This window comes from Tamandua tetradactyla, chromosome 3 (assembly GCF_023851605.1).
Source record: "Tamandua tetradactyla isolate mTamTet1 chromosome 3, mTamTet1.pri, whole genome shotgun sequence".
In the NCBI taxonomy this organism is placed as follows: domain Eukaryota; kingdom Metazoa; phylum Chordata; class Mammalia; order Pilosa; family Myrmecophagidae; genus Tamandua; species Tamandua tetradactyla.
Window position 1 is genome coordinate 196,667,771 of NC_135329.1, and position 19,301 is coordinate 196,687,071.

Sequence of the window (19,301 nt, forward strand, 5' to 3'; positions counted from 1 at the left end):
GGGACCACGACCCCCATCCTGAGCCCCCTTTGTTTGTATTGACCAAGTTCCACTGAGTTGGCTCTCAAAGGCCTGTGTAGGTGCAGCCTCTGCTGAGAGACCTGCTGACCCATTGCCAGAGCGCTAGAAGATTTTTATATTTATTTATTCATTAATTCATTTTTATCAAAAAGGAAAGAAGAGCTTCTTCTGGGCATACTTGCAATTGGCCTTGAAACCTGAGCACACTTTTATCTTCCCTTTAAGAAAAATCCCCAGTTATTCACAACACAACTCCTTGTGTTTGATTTGAGGGCCCTTGTGTCTGTTGAAAGAAGGGTTGAATTTCTAATGGACGATTTTTTTTTAATTAGCTGAATGAAAGAAGGAATGAATGATGTCAGGAATATGCCTAATAAAGGGCATGGGTCTCTTTAGGAAGAAATATATCTAAAACTCATTTTAAAAATACAACATAGGTTTCACTTAAAGGTCAAGATTGTCTTCTAGAGAGCTAAAATAAAATGCTTAGCTAGAAGAACTAAAGGCCTCTTTCTGAGTTGCCCTCCATTTCCAACATTCAGCTGCTGATAAAGATTACTTTCCATAACTGGGCAGGATGCTCCTTTAACATTAACTTTGGCTTTCAGCTTGTAACTGGACTTACTGTGTGTTCTATAACACTTTATCATCCTCGGTCTCAGTTTCTTCATTAATAACAGAGGTTATGCCTGGTCTTCTCCTGATGCTGGGAAATCATTGACCTGAATTTTCTTATAGACAGGTGCTAGAAAACATCGATGGGAAGAGATAGTAACTAATCTTGTGTCCAGAAATCTTGAGACATGGCTGTTTACCACTCCTCCTCTTTTCATAATGGAAATGTTTTCCTACCATAGAATGGAGGCCATAAAACAACAGGTACTCACAGCAGACTGCTATCTGATACAATTTTAAAAGGAGGCAATTGATTATTTCTATGTTGTGAGGTTGTAAGAGAAATTAGGAATTTCAATCCTCATTATTACATAAAACGTTCCTTCTTATGACTTGCTTTCACATACATGAACTCATTTTTATTCTCAACAGACCTTATAACTTAGCTGATTAGATAATGTTCTGTCATTCTCACCCACGCAGAGTTTTCAGGGCTGGCCCAAGTTCTGCCGATCACACCATCCTTAGTTCAGTGTTTTCAGAAAGGTTTGCGATGTTTGGCTTTGGTCATAAATGCCAAGAGGCACAGCATTCCCTAAGCCAGGGGGCTGGTGGGCTGAGGGTCTGGTGGGCAGGGGTTCTAGTTCCAGCCCTACCTCTTGGGAGATTTGGGGGTTGAAGAGTAAATTCTTCTTTCCAGGCTTCTGTTTTCACAGCTCTACCATGAAGGCATCTGTCCAGGTGGTCACAAGAGCACCATTTAAATTGTAAGTACTGGATCTTTAAATTACTCCAAATGCTGGTTGTAGTTCAGTTTTTACATTGATATTAATATTAATGACTTCCGTGTTAGAAGAGTTCTTGGTTTGCTCCTGGTCCTTGTTTTGCTTTATGTAAGTCTAGCTAGGGCAATGAGCTGGGCATACCAGGCTGTGGGAAGTTCTTTTGAGTGGAAAAAAACCTTGTTATATTAATTGTGGGATTGGGTGACAGAGTCTTAACCTGTGTGAAGCATGGTGTTAAGATATAGTTCATAAACTATGTCTCATTTAATTCTTCCAATAACTCTATGATATGCTCATTAATATTCCCATTTTACAGATGGGAAGCTGAGGCACAGATAATTTAGATTGCTTAACAAAGTTACACTGCTAATGAGTGATCGATTCAGGGTTTAAATTTATGTGTGACTGATTCCGAAGTCAATGATCTTAATGATTACTTAATACTGCTTTAGAGAAATTGAATGGTATACACACACACACACACACACACACACACACAGAGGCATCAAAGAAAAAAAATATCTACATACAAGTAAGTCAAGGCTTGATGAAGAAATGAATTGCATGTATGCATACAGGTGTCAGTGTTCCTGCTGGCGATCATGTCCCATGCTGGTTCCAGAATGTCTGAACAAATTTTTATGGACAAAAGCCCCACCTCCAGCTATCAATGAGTCATTCCAGGTCATCTTCCCTGACAAAAGACTTCTGATGGGTGGCCTTCGTCAAGTTCCCTCCCTGTGCTATTTTTCAACACCCTCCACCTCCATGCAATGGAACACAAATGCAGAGGCGTGAAGGATTTTAGGGCATTTTGCAAATGCACACTATGCGTGGAAACCGGCATAATGCTGTGGGGTGGTGGACCGAATGTGAAACGTGTCACTTTGCAGTCAGATTGCAACCTGGTTTTGCAATTTGCAATCCGATGTTTTCCTAAAAGAGATGTTCTTTTCAAATGAAGATGACCTGGTCAGTAGAAAAAGCAGTTTTCTTTGCTCGAGAACAGGAGTGGGATATCAGACTGCCTTTAAGACATTGTGCATTACCCATAATTCCCTTTGAATATATTTCCCATACTGAGCCATAAACTGATGAGAAACTTATCTTCCTGTCTTGTGACCTGACTACCTTTTCTTTACTCTGGGAAGAAAGACTAAGTTCATTTGGAAGTTATTACCCCTTCAATGACCAAATCCTGCCCCAGAATGCCTAAGATTTTCTTTGCCTTTGAAGCATGATAGTTAAAGTTATTTCCCCATCTGCATGCTTTTTTTTTAAAGTCTCCATCTCCATCCAGTTATGACAGAGATGAAGATTCCACAATGTAAATGTGCCTCATTAATCAACTCTATTATTTGTGGGAGTAATGAGCATTTTGCTCTTTGACATCTGGTAGTGATTTACAGTAACAGTAACAGGAATTGCTAGTTTACAAAAGTGCACATGTATGATTTGATTTCTTTTGGTGTTTTAAAAAAATCGCCCTGTTGATTTTCTTGGCCAAAAAAAAAAAAAGGTGGGAGCAGGGAAGCTATCAGAGTAGAGTTAGACATTAAACTGTATATAGATTTATAACTCAGTAACCAGCTTAGAGTAAAATGTTGTGTGAGCTTTGTAATGTGTAAAATCTGGTGTTTATGTAGCTCTGGGACTGGCTCAATACCAGTTACTAGTGAGTGATACCTAAACATAAAATAATTTCTGCATAAACTGTGGGTTTGTAAAAATGTAAGCACTAGGTTTTTGTGTAGTCTGAAAGAAGGTATTCTTTGAAATAGATTATTGGTGTAGAACATGATTCTACCCACTATATTTTCATGAGTTTCTCTTTTCATTTTTACCTTCTTGGAAGGCTAATTGAGGACTTGGGCATTTACCAAAAAGTCAACATGTACTTATAAAAATCTTGATATGCGATATACTGATTAAAGTGAAGTTTATGATTTGCTTCAAGTTTGTTACTTCAACTTTGCTACTGTGCAATGAAAACTTTAAATGAATGTATAATCATTAGGAATGTGTAGCATCCAACTAAGCATTAGTGTATGGGCAGACTTCTTGGTGGTATTACCTTACAAACAACACTGATGCTATGTTAATGATTAAATATATAGGGGGAAAAAGTCACTCAGCTGGAGGCGGAAAGAAAAATGAGATTGGAAAAGATTTTCAATTCATGAGAATTAAGCATTAATGGCTGGCTGTTTGGATTTAAGAAATAGAATCCTCTTTTTTCGAGTGGGCTAAGAAATAGGTATTTATGCCTTTTAACAAATTCCATGTGTAATGAATGGACATATCAGTCCACAGTCATGATGCTTTAGTGAAGAATACTTTCAAGGCTTCTTTGCATTTTCAGACCTCTTCATGGTCCTCTTCTCATATTCACTGCTAGGTGCTCAATTTGGCTTTTGACATGTAGGGAAAAGGCAATCAAAACCAGCAAGGTAAAAGTAGGGATGGGATGGTTAGGTGTGGTTGGCGAGAGTTCTCATCTGAAGACATGGCCCAGACTTTGAAGCTAAAGGACCAATCTAGTGCTTTCTTTCTAGTTCCTAGTTACACTCTACTCAAAGCTGACCAGACAACTTTCTGGTGGGTGGTGTTTGGAAAGAGAATGATTTCCTGGTACATCAGTTGTGACTCTTCCTGTTGCAAATGACTGAATTCCATCTGAAAACAGCTTAGGAAAAGAAAGGTAATGTATTGTCTCAGCAAATGAAAATCTCAGGTGTGTACCTCTCTCAGGTAGAGGGATTCATGATTCATAAAACTGCATCATGAATCAGCTTCTAGCCATCAATTTACTCTGTCTTCAGCCGTGTTGACTTCATCTTCAAGCTCCATACAGGGATACTTAATAGCTCCAGACTCACATCCAATACCTGTTTTAGATCCAGGCGAGCTTGGCTTTCTGCCCTGCTCATGCACTAAATATCATGAAGACATTAACTTTCCTAAAATACAAGGGTGCTCGGTCATTGCAATCTGGCACTTAGCTCTGGTACGATGCAACCCATAACCTAAACATCTACTTCTCTGACTAATGCTCTTCAGGCCCCAGGGAAATGCCTCTTCCTATCACCTCAGAGCAATTAGCAACAGCTTCCACAGGCTGTGAGGTATATGGCTTGTCCTGCTGCTGACACAGGAGGTGGGCACTGCTTTGGAGGACAGGGACTATTTGTACAGCGGAAGCAGTTTAGAAAGAGAAAAGAGAAATTCATTAACTTGTCAAATCCTCTCAGAGAGCAGGAAAGCAGTAGCTTTCCATATAATGAGGTCTCCTTTTCAGTTAGTGCTGAGTGTGCCTTTCCTTGCTTCTCTTTGAATTCTAATCCATGGTCCTGGAGGAATGCGTGGATTAACACAGTATTTAATATAAATGAAGCACAATACCAATTTTTTACATTGGCAGCTAGGAATGGATATTGAATGTTAGAATAGTGAATAGTTTTATTTTTATGAAAACATTTAATAAGATTTGGCTAAATTTCAAAAAATTAAATTGAAAATTGGCTTCATTTAAAAATTTAAAGATGTGCACATTTTAAGTACAATTTGTATATTTTCCTTTAATTTTGATAGCTACTTTAAAGATTTTAGAGTGATGATTTCAAAATATCATAAAAATAATTGTATTTTTAAATTTGTCAACATTTACTTTATTGATATTTTTAATTAGAATATTCCCAGATATTATAAACTTTGATTGCAGTTACACTTTATTTTTAATCTTTTAGATCATTGAGAATAAGTTGAAATACTATTTTCTTATTTTCTAGTCATATAAAAACAGTTTCATTAAATGTATTTTAAAATTGTATCATTATAAAAGTATACTAGGGTAGGAGGATAAAACATTTAACAATCCATTATCTTGAGGTATAATTTTAAAAGAGGTATAATTTTAAAATATGTCTAATACATGAGTCTCCACATGTATTCTTTTTTTTTCTTCGCATGGGCCGGCACCAGGAATTGAACCTGGGTCTCTGGCATGGCAGGCAAGAACTCTGCCACTGGGCCACCATGGCCCACCTTCCACATGTATTCTTATTCCAGGCTCTGTGAATGTTCAAGTAGTGTCTGCTCATGACATTTCAACACCAGGTCCTACAGAAGACATAACCGGAGAGAGTGAGTGGCAGAAGTTGTATCCAGCATAAAATCCTGGAAGTGAGTTTTATTGGTACTAACTGGTCTGATTTCAGCAGATCTCTGTTAAGGTAGATCTGCCAAAGATTTGCTTAAGAGTGCAGGGAGAGGATGAGGGAGTTAACCAATCATTTCTGAGGCCTCAAAAGTTTGTAGACATGGAGGAAAATGTGAAAATCTCTAGCATGTGATTTTAGAAAAGAGTAAATTTGGCAGAAAGGAAATAACATAGACGCTGCTTTTTGCTTCCAGGTACCTCTTGTAGAGATATATTTTCAATTGAAGAAGTTTTGCTTCTTGCTTTGTTTTGTTTTAGTTATACAGAGGTGGACATCGAGATTAAGAGCAAAAATACTCAGAATAATTATCGTATTCCAATGCTTTCACTCACAGCTCTCTCTGCAGTTCATACCCTGTGCAAAAGTTAGCCTGCTCTGGTGCAGACACAGAACAGATAGCTAGATGTTTATATTACTGCACACATAATTAAATTAGTCCTAAGTATAAAAGTGGATAATCGTCATTTAGAAATACAACCCAGCAAGACATCTGATCTTAAATAGTATACAATTACACCAGCTCCAAAGGACTTTACATCAAGTAGAATCTTACTAATATTCCAATACCATATTATACATTTAAAAAGTTTTATGCACTTTCAAAATGCTCTGACAGCCATCATCTTATCTGACGACTAATTTGGTCAATGTGGTCCACTAAACTGGCCTGTTTTCCTTTTTAAAGTTAATGTTGCCCAAAGCAACAATGGTTGGATTTTCCTGAGTTTTTCTACAATCTGGTAATCTTTACCTTTGTGCACATTTTTTTGCATATTTTCATCTATGTGTATGTATGAACCACATGGATGGATGACAAGGGTAGAATTGATTTCAGCAACAATGTTACGTTATATATCCCAGAAAAATATTACCTGCCATACCCTTCTTCAGTTAGAGACAAATATAGGTACCTTGACAGACAAAATAAGCAGAAGTAAAGAGAAATCATATTTAGTATTCCATAGTAAACAAAATTTTGTATTTTTTAGGCATCATTTCCATTGCCATTGCCATTTAACAGAATTGATCAGACTTGGTTCATGGCTTCCAGAGCTTGTAGGGGACATATTTACTCCCAATGACCAGGCATAGTTATTGGTTCTTACGAATAGCTTTTCCTTTCAAGTGAAATCAGCGTCTACATTTATAAAGGGTTGCTTCTATGAGGTGGCAAATGACATTGAATTCATTCATTCATTGACTAATTTCCCCAAGAAACATTTATTGAGCATCCTTCCTTTCAGCCAAGACCCCCTTTCCTCAGGTAAGTCACATAGGCTAAAGTGAAGTGAAGAGGAAGCTGTTCTGTTCTGTAGGCATCTTACTTGCTTATCTCCAAGCTGTAGCCATGAAAAGAAAGCAAAGATTTGAACTGAAACCCCTCATATAATATCCTATTAAAGATGAAAGTGTTACTTGGTGGGTTTTTAGTCCACAACCACCCTGACAGAGGTCACCTTCCTTCTCCCTTTGGATCATCCTACATGGAGGATTCTGGGGGTGCTTCCAAACATCTCATTGAGAATGCCATTGCTAACCATCCGGTCCTATTGTGTAGTTAGGTGGTCGTTAGCATGATTTGTTGGGGAAGAGAGAAAATTTTATAAAATATATAGTTTTGGCCTTATGCTTCAAAATGTTTTTAATGGTTGGAAACGCAGTACTCTGGCTGAGCATATAATAAGTTTAAAACTCGATGAAAGTACATTCTAAAGCCAATTTTAAAAATTGCTTTTCTTGCCTGTTCCAGTTCCTTCTGTTCAAGGAAACAAAGTTCCTCCCACAGCCCTTAATTTCTTCACACAAGTGCTCTAAAGGTAAGTACCAGAAGTACCTAAGGTGGACCCATCACTCCGCTTGAGCCACGTAGGTAAGTGTCTCCTTGAACTGCTACCAAAAATACTAAACTGATTCACTATCAAAACACAGCAGTGTTTATTAAAAGATATGGTGATATGACACATAGGCGCCTCAAAACCAGATTATAAAGTAGATGATCTCATATCATGGTACTTCGTTTCTCAGCTTGTTTTCAGTTATTATTCACACAGCCACTTGTGCTCTTGTTTCTGGAGGAGCATGGAGTTTGGGGTATATGTGGTTTCGAGGCCACTGACAGAACAGCCTGGTAGGTAGAACCTGTAGAGCAACTCTTTGAGGAGTGGGGCAAGGTCCAGTAGATTCTTCTGGTTTGCCAAGTTTAGTAGAGTATTTCCCCACAGCACTTCCGGGCCCTGATAGTGTGTGTGAGGATGGCCCTTCCTTCCTCAATAAAGAAAACTTTGGAGTAGACTATCCCATTGATTAATTTAACTCATCCAACAAACTAAGAATGGGACTGTGCTGAGTCAAATCTTACCACCTGCTGTCTACTTACGAAGGCAGAAAGTCTCAGGCACATTGTCTTCCCCACAGCAGCTATTCAATAAATGATGAGTGCTATCATTACTGCTGATTAGAGAGTACCGCACTGTGGAGTGTCTTAAACAATTCCAGGGAACTGGTGGGAGCTGACTCAAAAAAATACTGGGTAGAATGAGAAAAAGGGGGTATCTGTGTTGGCTTAAATAAATTAAGCTTATTTGTACAGTAGTTCTGCATTAACTTTAAGGTTTCAATCTTTCTTCTGTCCAGACAACCCCCTTGCAGCCTACCTCTACTCCTACCCCATAATGCACACACATACACCTAAACTATATCTACATATACATATCCACATATAGCTGTACTAAACTATATTTAGTACAGCTAAACTATATTTAGTTTATATATTTATGTACTAAATATAAATATATGTATATTTACATTATTTATATATATGTATACATATATATATATGTATATTTAGTACAGCTAAACTATGTCATTCTGATTTTCATTTAACACCCTTGACTGTCCTTGGGGCCAGAGTACTTCCTGAGACCTTCTCCATCCCACCGGAACAGACTTAGAAACATTTCACTTCCAAAGTGTTGTTGTTGCTCCAGGTAAGCACGATATCACTCATACACATCTATTTGTCAGATGACCCTAAGCAATGCCAAAATTATACAAAGTTTGTATCAATGCCCTAGATTTTCAACCAAATTTGCACAATTTTGTTGAAAAAAAAAAAGACCCTTACTTTTCTTTTTTTTTTTAGCATCTTTTTTTAATTAGAGAATTTGTGTGTTTACAGAACCATCATTTATAAAATACTAGATTTCCATATACTACCCCATGGTTAACACCTTGCGTTGGTGTGGAACTTCCAGCACAACTGATGATAGCACATTTTTATAACGGTGCTAATTATAGTCCATGGTTTAACTTCGAGTTCACTGTTTTTGTAGTGTAGTTCTACGGACTTAAAAAAATAATTTTACTCTGTAAGATAGCAAACATTGTGAGTATGTAATTAACAGTACTGAATTATATATCCGAGTGGAATCAAAAGGAAAAGTTTTGGATTGTATATGTGTAGTGATAGACAAACAAATCTTTTCAGCCCCAGGTTCGATTCCCAGTGCCTGCCCATGCAAAAAACACAAACAAAAACAAGACCCTTTCTTTAATATCAGCAGACACGTAACTCAGTAATTGTTTTCTTAGGGGTGTGGACTTTAGGCAAGAGAGAAGAAAATAGATGAGGAAAGAAAAGTTCATCTGGCCCTTCCTGGCCAGGGAAATATTCCTGAGTGATGAGCCGCCTTTGAGGGCCTCAGATCTGTGCGTGGGCACTGCCTATGGAGAGGCAGAGTGGCTAAAACTTGGAAGAGGTGGACAAGGAGAAACCAGAGGGGCTGCCTATCCCATGCTCAACGCCGGAGCCCCCCTGCATTTGCTTTTACTTTGGCGTGATGCTTTGGGTTCCCTTCCATCAGCTGCAGATCAATTTCTAAATTGTTCTGGGAAAGCCGCATAATGAAAACTTGTCAGTGAAGAAAAATGACTGGAGTCAGTTCTAGCCCTGACTCATGGCAGGTCACTAGTGGGGGGTTAATATTCCCAGGATCTCCTTAGTGGAATATTATATAAATTATATATACCACTGTAGATGCCTGGTGGTGTGAATTGACTTTGTGAAGCTGCAGGAAAACCTGTAATTCAGGAGTACAGGGCCATAATCACAGCAAAGAACTAGGATCAAAAATAAAATAGCCCAAAAATACGATTGGAAGCAGCTGTACCTAGCATCAAGATTTTACCAAACAAAAGAGCAGCCCATGTACACGCAAGACCTCCTTAGAGAATGTTAGATTCAGATGCATGGGTTTAGGTTCGCTGACATGACACTTAAAACCCAATATTCTATGGCTATAATGAGACCATTTTAAAACCTCCACCTAAAACACAATAATAGTATTTTCTTCTGTGAAAATGATATGAACACGTTAAGGGTAGATATCTGGCAATTCTGTACTTGAGATAGTTGGTGAACTCTGTTGGTAGGTAAATTTTTGAAAGGTGTGATTCCATTGTATGCAGATGAAGTTATTTCTAACTCCACCTCAATAGGTAATTGGAAAATGTTGGAGGAGTTTATATGAATTGGGTGGGGAGGTGTTTCATAAGTTCAATCTTACTATTACTGAAACACATTATGAACATCAAAGCCATTGGGTTTATGGTTCCCTGATGGCAGAGTCTGAGCTGCAAGAACCAACTGCCTTCTTGCATAACAAAAGAAGCCCTAGATCTTGGGTCCTTTGCTGAGGAAGAAGAAATGTAATAATGCTGCAAATTTGATGTTCAGCTTAGTAGAAAATCTGTTAATCTCTTCTGGGAATGGTAGATACTGAGGCTTCTGACTCCCTGGTGTTTTGGGAACTGGTTTCACCTACTGATTACCTAATTTTAAAATTTACTGATATTTTGCATTTAGGGAGTAAACTCAAACTGCCAATTTTAGTAGTCTCCTAACTGGCTTCCCAGTTTCCCCTCTTGCTCCCTAAGGGTCTTTCCAGCATCAAAATAAATCAGATCCTGGATCTACTACTCAACACCACCCAACCTCCTTGCTTGGGTCTTGTAGTGCCCATGCCTCCCTCCCCAAGTTTACGCTGTTTCCCTTGCTCAGTCCCTCAGCTTCAGCCCTCCTGGCAGTCTTACCTTTCCTAACAACTGTCAAGATGTTTTGCGCTTATTTTTCTCTGTGTTCCAAGCGCTCCTCCTGAGTATCTTTGAATGACTTGCTTAATTCAACTCTTGACACTACTGATGCTTTCTCAGGAAGGTTTTCCTTGACTTCCTGTAAAAACAGCCACCCTACCACTCCACCTCACTCTCTAACACCTTATCTTTTTTAAACAACAAAATAAAACACTTATTCCTACTGAACATTAAATAATAAATGCATTGTGCTTATTCAGTACTGTCTCTACTTGCATTAGCATGTCATTTAGGGAAAGGTGGACTTTCTGTCATATTCATTGCTACAGTCATACCACCTAAAATTGTAAGAGGTCAATAAATATTTGTTGAAATGGATGAATGTCCATAAAGAATGAAGGAAAGAACACTGAAAGAAATAGGCGGCTAATGGAAATATGCGTAACAATGATCCCTTAAGCTAGTACTTCCCAAATTTACCAGATTATAGAAATCATTTGGGTTGCTTATAAAAATTAAAATTCTGGAGACTCTTCTCTGGCTTAGCAACTTAGAATTTTTAGATGAAGAGTCCTAGGAATTAAATTTATTGCAATAACCCAAGTTATCAGGTAATTCTTATGGTCAGGAAAGTCTGGGAGACAATGATTAAGAAAACTAACAACCACCTCCATCCTGGTCAGATGGAGAAAGGGATCCAATGGTTCTTGGTGATTTGATCAGTCTGATAGTAGGAGGAAAGTATCCTCAGAATGGATCTTGACAATGAGCTAAGGTTTAGAATGTATTGAAAAATATATAAAATTAGGGAGGAAAGTAACCAAATTGTTATCTAGACTTTTTTTTTCTGTTTTTTTTTTTATGCAGTATGGCAGAGGTCACAGTTCCTTCTTTTTCCTTGTGAGTATCCCATTATTGTAGCACCATTTGTTGAATTTTTGTTTGTTTTTTCTTTCTTTTGTTTGCTTGCTTGTTTGTTATTGGAAAGTGCATGGGCTGGGAATCAAATATGGGTCTCCCACATGGTAGGAGAGCTAGCCTTTTATTTTTAATTTAAAAGTTTCTGTTCAGAGTCAAAATTATTCTTCAGTATGGCTGAGATCTAACTAAATAGACTACCTATTAAACAGTCTAAGCAATGGTGCCAAGGTGAGGGGCAGGCCAAAACAGGGGTTGGAGTTAATGTTTGCTTCCATCATTGCCTTCAAACATGTCCTGTGAACTCATCCTCTGTACTCTGTAGCAAAGCCCATGGTTTGCTAGTCAACTCCAGGAATTGAGAAGGCTGATCAAGTCCTGTCCAGTTTAAAACTTTAATTTTAAATTCAATTTAGAGCATCCCTCCTCTCAGTCTTGGACCTCTGAGGGGGAAGGAGATGTATTTTGCCTTTCTACTCCTTTTTCCTCCTCTGATTCTTTTAGTTCCTTCAGGTTAGGAAGAGCAGTGGAAAGAATTAAAGGGAAAACATTTTTTCCTTAGTGACTATCAATGCCCCTCTGAGTGACATTGATAAGACAGTGATAAGACCATCTGTCTTAGGGAAATGTAAGTGAAATATAATAGGCAGCTTGAGTGGGATCTTTGTATTTCACAATTCGGTGCTGGAGAGATGTTCTCTCTTTTCGTGTCTTTGGAAATCCCCCTTAGCCTCCTTGCCCTATAAATATACTCTTGTTATTGGAGGCCCTTTTCTCAGTATCTAAATGACCCATGGAAAATGTAGGCAAAACTTAGGCCAGATTTTCTTTCTGCTCCTCTCTCTTTTTTCTAATTTCCTTTGTCTAAATGCTCAGATAGATACTGAGGTAAGTCATCAAGTCTGGTGTCCAAGCTGAAGTCCAACCAGGAAATGAGATGCTAGCCAGTAATTTCTCACCATGAGTGGATCTGCTGGGACTTCCTCTCCTGTTTTGCTCCCCAGGACAGTCCTCAGGACTCTCTTCCTAATCCAACTATTCATGAAATGGTCTTGGAATTCCCTCCCCTTGTTATTTGATTGTGTAATAGTAAGATGGATGGAGGGGTGTAGCTTACTGGCTGCATCTTCCTGAGCTGAGCCTAGGCTTATGGAGATACTTTGATGTTTTCACCTCAAATCTACAGCTGCGATTATGAAAGAATGGGGAAATGCCATTCAGATCCAATTTCGAAGTGTTAGTGAGAATTCCATTTTTAATGCATGGTTGCCAATTTTTGCCAAAGCAGAAGCTATCTAGTGTGCCCCTGTGTTGTGTCCTTGTTATTTTCTTTTCCTCTTTAAATAATAAATGAACCCCTATGATAGACTTCATTTTAAAATCGTTTGTCAGGTGCCCCACCTCCCGACCCCAGCTTTTTTATCCTTTTCAAATTCCTAATCTCACCCTCCCTTTTAATATTTTAATGCCACAGATATGCTGTATATTTGTTCTAAGAACTGGGACCCTTTTTAATATCTGGGCTTTTTCATTCCACCAGAACCAACTTTTGTCCCCCTTTGGGGACTACATTGCCTCTGGTAAGAAAACAGGGATAAAGTAATAGCATTAGAGCAGCAGATTTTGCATGATACTCTTAAATATAATATTGTTTTATAAAGCTCAATTACCATAAATTTTATCCGATGTCATTATTAGGATGATTAGATAAGTGTCTCAGGTCTGTTCTCTAGCAAACCAACCCACTGTACATCACGACTCTTAGTTTGGGCGAAAAACAGATGGGTAAGCTGGACGCCTTAGTACAGACATTGCCTCCATCACCTGGGCAAGCTCCTTAGTAGTCTTTACTCTTTAGTTTCCAATTTTATCACCCACAAAAAAAATTTCCAATAATTCTAAGTCTTTACCTTCAGCAGATGGCCTCTTTATAGACATTGGACTTCATTCAAATGTAACCTTTGAGGACAATGCCAGCTCTCTGTTGCCTTTGATATGTAAGTGCTACCCTTTGTCAAAGTCTAGTTCTCCAGGAGAGTCTCTTTTGTCAGAGAGACCATAATGTGTGATTTTCTGCCTTCACCTTAGCCGTCAAGGCGAACTTCGAATTTCAATTAGAAGTTATAGTCTATAAACCTTTCCATAAAACTGCACAATTTTCATTCTCAATATTTAGTCCTATTCTTTCTCATTAAGGAGCCGTATTGAACAATGGGGCTTTGCTTGTATGTGCTAATGAAGGTGCCAGGCCTGAAAAGAAAGCCATAAAATAGGAGTCTAAAACAAAAGGCTTGAGAAATTTATATAAAGAATTTGGTTTTTATTGCAATCCCCCTGAAATAATGTTATACACAGTGTGCCTTTTAAATCTGTGCCACAACAACGGAGAAGAAAATTGGGAAATAATAGACCTTTCCTTTAATCATACATTCTGCCTACTTCCCTTTGCTCTGCCAGCACCCCCCTAACCAGCCAGATACTCAGTTGCAACAATAATAGCAAAATTAAAAATTGGAGTTTAGATTTTTTAATAGAATGGTTATGTTTTATATAAAAAGAATTCTACTGGAATAAAATACCAAAAAAGCTAAGTAAAAGATAATAATAGAAAATTTAGGGTGGGGGGGAGGGAAATGCCAGGAAATAATCTTCACATTTAAAGTATAGAATATAATTTATATATTTTATGTAATATAAAATACAATGTAGTGCTCCCAGTTACAGTTAACAGAAAATTCCAACTCAAATAGCTTAATAAAAGGGACAAAAAAAATTCCCAGAGATGAGGCTTGGTGTGATGAATGGCTCAATAATATCATTAAGGATTCAGGTTCTTTCCATCTATCTGCTCCACCACTGGTCCTTCGAGGCTACTTCCCTCACGGGGATAAGATGACTGCAGGAGTTCCTGGCATCCCACCCAGTTCTAAGGAGATCAGATTTTTTTTCCTTGTGTTTCTTTTCTATGAACCCAGGAAACCTTTCCTAAAAGACCCTTAGCAGACTTCTCTTTATGACTCTCTGGCTAGATTTGTGTCACATGTCCATGCCTGAAACAGGCATTAGCCAAAGGGGATAGGACCACCATGAGTGGATTCAAAAAAGTCACTAGGGGCTGTGGATGAGGGCGACTACCTAATGAAGCAAAAGTTTAAGCATTAAGGGTATGGAACTCTAAATACTTGTGGGTTTTATAGGCAAAAAAGAGGGGGATGGGATGGCGAATGGAAGTTGGATTGGCAGTCCCCAATACCTGTTGTATATTTCTAATTACATAGAACAGAAGTAAGTTTTATTTGTCCTTTGAAAGATTTTGAGTTATAAAATGTTCAACTGCTGGAACTATTGTATCCATTTTTATTGAAAGTTGTAAATGCATAGTCCTGATTCACTTATCAGTGAAATTCAATGTCTACTGTCATTGTTTTAGTGAATGTTGAGAACAGAGTTTCAATAATTTAGACGTTCCAAGCCACATTTATTTGTTTTGCTCCAGACTCAAACCAAACCTCCTTTACTCATATCTAGCACTTTTCACTGATGAGCTCTTCTCTAGTCCATTCCCCTTACAATTCCTTTGGGTTTTGTGACATTCTCTTTCATCCTGCTTTTTGTTTCTTTGATTCCATTTTTCCTTCTGCCAACAATCTTCTCCCCAGTCTATACCCTTTGACTAATTTCTCCATCTGTTTTTTGCTTCTTTGGAAATTGTATTTAGGACATGAATGGCCTCTCTATATAGCATTGCTCAGAAATTGCCATTTCTATATGTATATTTTCTTGGGGAAATTCTCTTACATTCAACATGGTGAGAAGTGATTGCCAGAACTTTCTCCCCAGATTGACTGACTCTCTAAATGTAATAGCATCATCATTCTGGTAGTACTCAGACCCAAAACTTTGTAATCACAATTGACTAGTTTTTATATTAGCTTTTATATTATCAAATGTCTTACCATTTTTATTTTTTTCCACTGAGCTGTCTCTCACATCTGCTTCTTAAATGAGATAAGGCATGTAAAATACTTAAGAACAGTGTCTGCTGCAAAGTAAGCAATCAGTATATGTTTTCAGCTACTATAGTTATTACAACAGGGCAAATATCACAGTTAAGTTACTGAAAAACATTCCCGATCGTTCTTTTCTATGTAATTTCTTCCCAAATTCATATTTTACACACCTGATAACAGCATTGCACCACATTATTCCATTACTTCAGATTTTATGGTTCTCTAATACCAATCTGATTTAGCACTAATATTTTATCCTAGCATATCAACAAGGCTCTTTATAATCTTATATTCCAAAGTTGTCCTATTGACTTCTCAGTACAACATTCTCATTCCATAGACTCAATTGTCTTTTCATTTATTTCCTTCTTGTACATCTTGCCTCTGATTCTAGATTCAGTGTTTAGTCTAAATTGGGAATATTCAAATCCTATTCTCTGTGTGTATCAATGTGAAAACCGAAGCCCATAGACTTGTCCGAGGTCAAGTGTTCACTGGGGAAGAAGAGCAGAGCCTGGATTTGGAAGTTGTTCTGTTTCCACATCCAAAACTCTTTCTAATTCTCTGAACCTATTAATGCAGCATGATATTGAGGCTGACATATTAACTTCATGCTCAACTAACACTACTATTTATTTTTTAAAATAAACGAATGAAAAGCCATCCTTATTGGTATTCTTAATCTTTTGACCCTAAATAGAAGATTTTCAATTAGCTTCAATAATTTTTTAATTGTTTGCAGCTCAGTGTTTAGGTCAGTTGGGATCACATTCTTAACTCTGTCCTTTGAAATTCTACAGCACTTTAAAGCATAATGCATGGCAAACAACGCAAGTCTAGGCACCAAATACATACTTCTTTAGCTACCTGCTGAGTTATTATGACTCAGAGCATGGGTTAAGATGTCCACATGGGTAAGTCACAGTTAATATAATTTTGTCCCACTTATACAATTAAACCCAGTGAATGAACCTGGGCTCACATAACTTAGAACAATTTTTATCAGACCCTGGAGTCAGCACTGTGTTGAATGCGGCACATCATCACTATGAAGTCCCAAAGGAGCTTTTACAATAAATCTATTTTATAAATGGGGGCAAAAAATAAACAGCCAAAGGCTTAATCTGCAAGCTAGAACATGCCTATCAGTAGCTTCAAATTCATAATGGATGCTTTACAGCTTTGACCTCTGGCATTGCCTAAATGATGCAAAGACTAATAATTATGTCTCTGTTATCTGAATCTATATTTTCATATCAACTTTCTCATGTACATCATAGTCTTCTTATGTGAAAACAGATGGTGGTAGGGTGGTTCAAGTTAACTGTCAGAGAGAGAGAGAGAGCAGAAAATGAAGTATGCAAACTGGCAGGAAGAGCATGGAAAATCTTGGTTTTAAAAAGTTTTACATTGTGGGATATCTGCAGAAATATGGACCTTATACATGACCCTAGATCAGATATTGATATATCCAAACAAGAAATAGGAAATCTAAGATAGTCAGAGAGTAGTCAATATACAGTAAGATATATGCAAGAGAGAAATGGAAGTTAAAAAAAGGAGCAAGAAGACATAAATGAAACAGCATCTTCATGTTTAGCACCTTTTGGCAAAATTTGCCCCACAACCATTTTCAGCAGTCTCTCCTAGTATGCAAAAGTGTTAACTTAAGTACATGCTGGGGAGAAGACTTAGTGTGGCGTTGGTGATTCAGTGAGAATGGAACAGGTGTAATGTCAAATCAATGATGACTGTACAGCAATATCTACCCTAGAGGGATGCCAAGTACAAAGTTGGCTTGCAGAAGAAAAATTAGTTGTTCTTAAACCAAGAATTCAAATCAGTCATTATCCCACATCTTCTGCTGATTGAATTGTACTGTTTTACTGATGTATTTGGTGGCTTGAAAATGAGATTTTGGTGTCCTTGTGTGAGTCCTAATACATTTATCTGACTTTATTCTTCTTTCATTAGCTTAAGAATATTTGGCTATTAATGAAAACAAAACTGTCTCTTGGGATAGATACTGTTTTCAGTCTCAAAGCTGCCTCCAAATTTTTGTGACTGTCTCTTCTTTTATTCACATCTCTGACCTATTTTGGCTAAATGCATCATTGCCTCAGGGGAATTACTCTTTTATTATGACATGAAACCCAATTATCCAATGAGTCAGTATCACCCAGAAGATAACAGATATGTTTGCCCCTTGAATATCACTTTAGAAAGAGTTAGTTGATTTTCTCTCTTGAAGAGTTCAATAGGACTCTCTTCTAAAAGTAATCATTATAGGATGACTAATTTCTCATCCAAGCCCTACACTGAAGTGTCATTTGTCCACTTTGTGCAAAACATTAGTGAAAGTGAAAGTCAATTATTGGCATGATTAAGAGTATTTCAGCTTCCCCAAATTTAATGATGAACTCATTTGTCAAAACGAGTTGCTTTGTACTGTTTTAGTCTCTAACACTCCCTAAATATAGTGAGCCAATTAACTATGGAATAAGTTCAACAGAAAAGTTCTCTTTTGGTTATGCTGACTAAAGTTGCTTTCCATCCTCAGGTACATAGTACCGTTCTTATAATTTCAAAGCAAATAAATATCTAATTCCTCACCAAACTAAAAGATAATTGTGCACCCAAGTGCTTTCTTAAGTGCCATCTATGAGACTCTTCTTATTTATTTTAATATGATACCTACCATTTCCTATTAATTTCTATCCCAAGATGACCTCTACTAATGTGGAAATGACTTTGCTATGAAATAATGTATATTTGAGAACTTCACAATGCTTCTGTAAGTGCATGTGAGAGGTGAGACCAAAAGGAGTGATGGGTTGAGAAGAGGGAAGGACATGGGCGTTCATGTCAGGAACAACCTTGGGATTACTCAACCTCACCTGTTTTTTTGCTTTCTCCTTTAGGAAGCTTTGCCCTGTTCCAGTCTCTTTGAATTTAAAGAGTTGCTACTTAGGATCTCTGACACTCTGCAATGCAGGACCTTGGTTGATGGGAGAATATAATTTGTAATTTACTTGGGCAAAATGTTCATTGAATAAAAGTCAGTGAAGTTAAAATTAAAATGTTTTCTTTTCCTCCAGTGAGTGCCTTCCCATTTACTCTGTCAGATCTTCTCTCCTGAATCTTAATGATACCAAAGCTGGTCCTTTCAGCTTTCTGGTGACTTTCAGTTACATATTAAAATTTCCAGGCCAGTCTAGTTCAGTTACGAACTTCTCTCTCATATCTAGTTTATATTTATTTTGGAGCTTCCCTCAAGCACCAGCCAGTATGATGAACTTTGAATAAGGATGTGACCTAACCTGAGTCTTCACTTCTCTTCTTTGACATCTGTGTCTAGCTCCTCTGTTTTGGGGCAGTGGGAGAGGGGAATAGAGTCTTCCAGTTTAATTAAATTCAGATCATATGTCAATACTCTCTTGGGTGTGTCTACTTTTCTGCCAGTGATGGCTGGTAGTTGGTGGACCATAAGAATAGAAGGTATGTGTGTTCATCTGAGGAGGGGAAGGGCCGGGTGTGGTTAGTAGAGTACAGGGCTCCCTGCATAACTCCCTGATTTCAGACATTCCCCTTCACTTCTACTCTGCAAGACACCCCCATAGCTTCTTGCTGCTGGGGCTCTT

At 37.8% G+C, this 19,301-nt stretch overlaps 1 long non-coding RNA gene across 5 annotated transcripts; it reads left to right on the plus strand.

Moving 5' to 3' along the window:
- Positions 1–739: 739 nt before the first annotated feature.
- LOC143676571 (uncharacterized) lies at positions 740–19,061 on the plus strand. Of its 5 annotated transcripts, none has more exons than XR_013172186.1 (9): positions 740–900; positions 1,337–1,403; positions 3,977–4,122; positions 5,490–5,603; positions 7,392–7,458; positions 8,550–8,628; positions 11,600–11,632; positions 13,567–13,647; positions 18,582–19,061. It is a non-coding gene; the product is annotated as an uncharacterized LOC143676571 (long non-coding RNA). The 5 variants fall into 5 exon arrangements; XR_013172187.1 differs by having other exon boundaries at positions 13,570–13,647; XR_013172184.1 differs by lacking the exon at positions 8,550–8,628.
- The last annotated feature ends 240 nt before the right edge of the window (positions 19,062–19,301 follow it).